Raw genomic sequence first — 6,244 nt, forward strand, 5'->3', positions numbered from 1 at the left:
TGAATTTATGGCCTTTTTAATTGGTTACACTTCGAGTGCCGGACCCTGTATAATGAATTTAAAATTTAACAGTGATGTTAAATAATTATTTGAATATTTTAAATTGGAATGCTCGATCTTCGAAATCGAGTGAAGATGAATTTTATAATGTTCTCGAAGTTCACAAAATCCATATGCCATTGTGACAGAAACTTTTCTTCAACCAAATGTCAAATTGAAAAGCAATCCACATTATGTGGTTCATCGATTTGACAGGTTTACTGGAATGGGTGGTGGAGTTGCCATTTTTGTCCAACGGCAAATTACACATCTAATTTTACTTTCTTTCAATACTAAAGTTATTGAAAGCTTGGGAATCGAAGTTGAAACCATTCATGGAATTTATTTCATCGCTGGAGCATATTTGCCATTCCAATGCACCGGCGAACAATTAAATTTCTTTAAAGGAGATTTGCAAAAGCTCACAAGATATCGACCGAAATTTTTCGTAATAAGGGACTTAAATGCTAAGCATGTTCAGTGGAATTGTAGGCAAAATAACAGTAATGGTAAAATACTTCATAATCAACTCTCAGCTGGTTACTTCACAGTTCTTCATCCCAGTAATCCGACTTGTTTATCTTCCGTGAAAAATTGATAAATCTATAATTGATCTGGTTTTAACGGATCAAAGTCACATTTGTAGTGAACCGAAGACACATGCTGACTTCGACTCAGATCATCTTCCTGTAACATTCAGACTTTCCAACGAAGCTATAATTAATCCAATTAGTTCTATAATCAACTGTCATAGAGCTAATTGGTTGGATTACAGATCTCACATTGAAAATCATGTGGATCATGAAACTATTTTAGAAAATTCTGCGGACATCGACACAACAATTGATAATTTGAATCATTACATTATCGAAGCTAGAAATCTTCCAGTTCCCAAAGCGCAAACTAAATTACATTTTCTTATCATCGATGACAATCTTCAACTGTTATATGTTACTACTAGCTGAATTACCCGGCGTTGCTCGCAAATGTTTCGTGGAGGGAAGGCCGAAAAAAATTCTCGAAGTTGTCCTGCTTAGTGAAATTCTCTTGTAGTGAAACATAATTCAGACGGCAACTCGATCGAACAATACTCCGTTCATGTTTAGATTGAGAATGATCAGTGTCGCATCTCAGATCTCACAATAATCATAATTTTCATGGTATTTTCTACAAACTGGGTCAGTTTTATATTTGAACCCTTTTGTTAGAAACATTTAAAACACATCCGAGTTTCATATGTATATGTACTTGTAACGTACTTCCGTACTTCCTCGTCACATTCGATCTACAATAACTTTGGCTTCCATGGATATAATCACTTGCTATTCCCTCCTCTTTATAAAAATTTTATGACAACATGAATTGTTCAAAATTTTCCAACTGATAATGATTATTTTATAACGAAAGGTTGTTTAACATCATAAATACATTCGTACTATAGAATAACATTTTTATATAATTTATTTTACCAACGTTTTAACCATTTTGGTCGTTCATTGGGGAGGAAAACCTATAGGATTATGATTCAGTTAATACAAATGTTGTTGTAAACTTATATCAATTACCTTGAGTCGACAGTTTTTTCAATTTACATAATAAAATGCACATTGATTGTATTATTTCGTCAATTCAGATCAATGTTGATAATACTTATTCCTCCTCCCCTTTGTGAATATTTTTGTGAACCTCACTTAGTTGCTAGAAATATACTGTACTCGTGAAGAAGTACCAATTTTTTGTAAAACACGATCAATTTTCCCTTACACTTTCCATGTTCGGGGCACTAACTTCACTCTCTCACCCTCTAAATAACATTATAATCTATTTTTATTTAACTTCCTTTTTGTCAGTGAACTTTGAATTCCCCGGCAAAATGGAACCAGATCTTTTAAAATTATTTAAGGAAAAATACGACCTTGAAATTCTTGCCACTCTCTTGTTTTATAAAAAATGGGAGATTAAAATTTATTTTCAAAAACCCCTTCTTCTAGTCTAAATGTTGATTCTCTTCAAATTTCGTCATTGACCCTCTCCCCCCATGTTAAAGACACTTCCTACACACTTTCCCCCCTGAAAATGTCCTAATGATCATTTCTGAAGAGCTTCTTTGTACCAAATTTGATAGCAATCCGTTCAGCAGTTCCGGAGTTGCGCCGTTACAAACTTTACATCTCCTTTTTAGTGGGACGTACTACATCCAGCTCGTAAACGACTGAACTCGATAAGAAATGGTCGAAAGCATTATTACTATCGACTATGAGTTTTCGAATACGTTTCTTTTTTATTCAGGTAGTTATCGATAACATCTTAGATTTTCATAAACATATTAGTATTGATAATTTTTATTTTAATGCATTGTTTTGTATATACGTTATACGAGGTCTGTTCAAAAAGTTCCCGGAATTTTTTAATTGCGCGCGTCTAGAGAGTCCGGTGGTCAAATTTTTTTTTATTGTGTTGGTACATATGTCCCTAATGTATGGTGAAATTTTCAGATGTATTCATTGTTTACATTCTGTCTTGTAGCGGCTGGTGTAGACGTGTTTTTTTTTGGGCTCGGCGATTTTTGTCTTGGTGACGTTGGGTGCTTCCACGTGGACGATTGTGCTTTTGTTTCGACATCATACCGTACCCATGTTTCATCATCAGTTATGACCCTTTCAAGTAAATTTGGATCGTCGTTGACGTCGTTTAACAGCTCCTGAGCGATGGTAATGCGTTTGTTTTTTTTTATCAAAATTCAGCAGTATTGGAACGAATTTTGCTGCCACTCGTTTCATGCCCGAAACATTTGAAAAAATATGATGGCATGAGCCAACTGATATGCCAACTTCATCAGCAACTTCTCTAATAGTGATTCGGCGATCATCCATAATCATTTTTTCCACTTTTCCCACATTTTCATCGATTATTGACGTGCTGGGTCAACCGGAGCGTTCGTCGTCTTCAACGTCTTCGCGGCCATCTTGGAAACGCTTATACCACTCGTAAACACTTGTTTTTTCATAGCAGACTCACCGTAGGTTCTCTGTGACATTTCGCACACTTGGTTACACTTTATTTCATTTTTCACGCAAAATTTAATACAAATTCTTTGACTCTTCAATTCTTCCATTGTTTAAACTAACAAAAAACGCCGAGCTCAAAAAAAACACGTCTACACCAGCCGCTACAAGACAAAATGTAAACAATGAATACAGCTGAAAATTTCACCATACATTAGGGACATATGTACCAACACAATACAAAAAATTTGACCACCGGACTCTCCAGACGCGCGCAATTAAAAAATTCCGGGAGCTTTTTGAAGAAAAACCTCATATATATTTTGTGTGTTTGGCATGTTATGTACAAGTCGAACTGTTTAGAAAGCATATTAATTGAAAGCTGCGTGGTGTTTACTTAAAATAACAAAAGTAAGTCGAAACTAACCTATGCCCAGTAACTGTAGTTTGTAATAAAATTTCTGAATCCTGTGGAATGAAAACGTCACTCAAACGGATTGTAGGAAAAAGCTTATTCGCTCGATAACAATGAGCAAATAATGTTTTTACCCATATATCTAACTCAAGTAAATTGAAAAATTTGTCCAAACACCTTGAAAGTATTTAGAATATGCCAAAAGCATCTCAATCTCGTGCTATTAGCGTGTATTTGACTCTTCAATAGTACCTAAATAGATTATGAAGACTACAAAGAATGGGTTGCTCCTGGTATATTAGCTAAAGCAATATCTCCTAATAAATATGATAAAATACTACAAAGAAAGCTGCAAAACCTAAAAGCCTTTGATTAAAACTACACATATGGATGATGTAAATTGTATTAGACTTGAAACAATACATGAAAAATACAGATTTTTGCCTTTCTCTATAGAAAGGTATTAGAATTGCTGGAAAAACCGACTTTCGAACGGAGCCTCGGAGACCCATAGTATTATATACCATTCGACTCAGTTCGTCGAGATCTGAAAATGTCTGTGTGTGTGTGTGTGTGTATGTGTGTGCACTTTTCGAAGATATTTGAACGCGCTCAAATTTCTCAGAGATGGTTGAACCGATTTTAACAAACTTGGGCTCGTTTGAAAGCTACTGTCGTGCCATTGATCAAGTTCGAAGATCAAATGCTTGTGACTTTTGGTTCCAGATATATGATTGTATAAGTGACGTAACCGACAAAACACGTTGATTTTTACCGCTCTTATATATATAAGGGTGCCAAAATTTTGGCATCACCTCTATTTTCGTTAAGTTCTAGTGCTCAAAAGTTTAAGCACCTCGAAAAAAGCCTTCATGCAAAATTTGACCTAAATCGGACATGCTTAAAGGGTGCTGCTCGGTGGTTAAGGTTTGACAATTTTCGATCTTGAAAAAGCACCATAGGGGAAAGTACATGAAATTTCCAAAATCGAAAATTTTTGTTGATGCCAAAACTCTTAAAACTGCATAAAACATCGAAATTTATCATATCAAAAAAATTTTTTTTTGAAAAAATCAACTTTCTGGGAATTTTTTTCGAGATGACACTAAATCTCGACGTTTCATGCAATTCTAAGCCTTTTGACATCAGAATTTTTTTTTCGATTTCGAAAATTTCATGTACTCCCCCCTATGGTGATTTTTCAAGATATATGAAAATTTCACTAAGTGGACTAAGAAGGCTTTTTTTTAGATTAGCATCACTGTTCGCATACAAATAGGCAACGCAAATGTCAAGCACTAGTTTGGAAAAATGATGCTGACATGTGACATAAACACTGAAGCATGCTTTTGTGAACTACTCGAATCAATCTGAATCAATTGGTGTCAAAATTAGCATCCAAAATTATTTAATAAAAGTATAAAACATATTTTCATGAGACTGTTATGAAAGAAGAGAAAGGCATTATCACACCACTAGGTGGATTAAGAAGGGTTTTTATCAATTAGATTGGCTCATATAGTATTTTGGTCAATACCGATTTTCGGTGAGCCAAATTGGTGACAAGAGGACCAATGATTGTGGAGATTGGATGACCGGTTTAACAAAAACGGTGTACCTGTTGAGATTGCTCTAATTTTCATTTAGTTTTATAGTAGTCTATGAAGAAAACAAATTTTCCAATTGTATCAATTCCCAATGCTATTTCCTAAGCACTCTAAGTACTTATTTAGCATTATACGTAAAGATATCAGTTGTCAAACGAAAATTTTTTTCCCTAAACTAACTAAAATACATGAATGTAAAGAAATTTTGGAGTATTTTTTATGTTATTTGAATATTTATTCAATTCCTTAATATTTGTCCCGGGTTGGCGGTTCAATGCATAGGGCGCTGGTCTTACAAACCAGTTGTCGTATGTTCGAGCCCCGACCCGGAAGGATTCTTAGTGTCAGTAGGATCCATAGTACTAGCCATGCAATGATTCTGTATGCTAACAATCGGCTGCGAAGTCTGTTGAAACAGAAAGGCCAAATTCCACGGAAGGAATGTAATGCCAAGCAGACGTCGTGGGACCAGCAGCTTTGGGGAGTGCACCTTCTGCGTGGGTAAAAACCTCAGGTCGCAACTCTCATTTGGACTTCAGTCGTCATGTGGAGCAGTCGGCTTTACTGCACTCTACACAACCCATTTTGATGGTCGTGGCAAAAAATCGTCTTCAAGTTTCAGAGCATAGTTCCGGAATATGGGTTTAGAATTCAGAGCCTGTGTACTGAACTGGATTCTGGAAAAAGATTTCGGAACTGATTTCAGTTTCGAAATTGTAGTTCTAGAACTAAAATCCAACTGAATTCTGAGTCTGTTCTAAGTAGTAGTTTGTATGCATAGCACCGACTTAGAAGCCATTAATGAAAGGTACCTTTCAGAACCACCATTATTTTATCATGAAGAACTATATTGGTTATTTCATAATATTTAATTGTGTGTCAGAATGTTTAATGTAACTAATCTGAACTTTAGTTTAGAAGTATCGTTTCAAATTCTATTAGTGAAAAAGAGGAAAGCTTGCACAACTCACACAATCGATCAACTAATTGATATTCGAAAGTATAAAGTAAGAGTGTCAGTTTTATTCGTATTCACGACATCCAGTTATGTCTCTGACACTACACACCCGTACTTTTTCTATTAGAATTTCCTTAGATTGTTAATTTTAATTCCTTTCCGGATCAGAAGAAGCTCGACTGTAAGCGTCCTTCTAATCCTCCCGCCAACCGTCCCTGCG

This window comes from Malaya genurostris, chromosome 2 (assembly GCF_030247185.1).
Source record: "Malaya genurostris strain Urasoe2022 chromosome 2, Malgen_1.1, whole genome shotgun sequence".
NCBI lineage: Eukaryota > Metazoa > Arthropoda > Insecta > Diptera > Culicidae > Malaya > Malaya genurostris.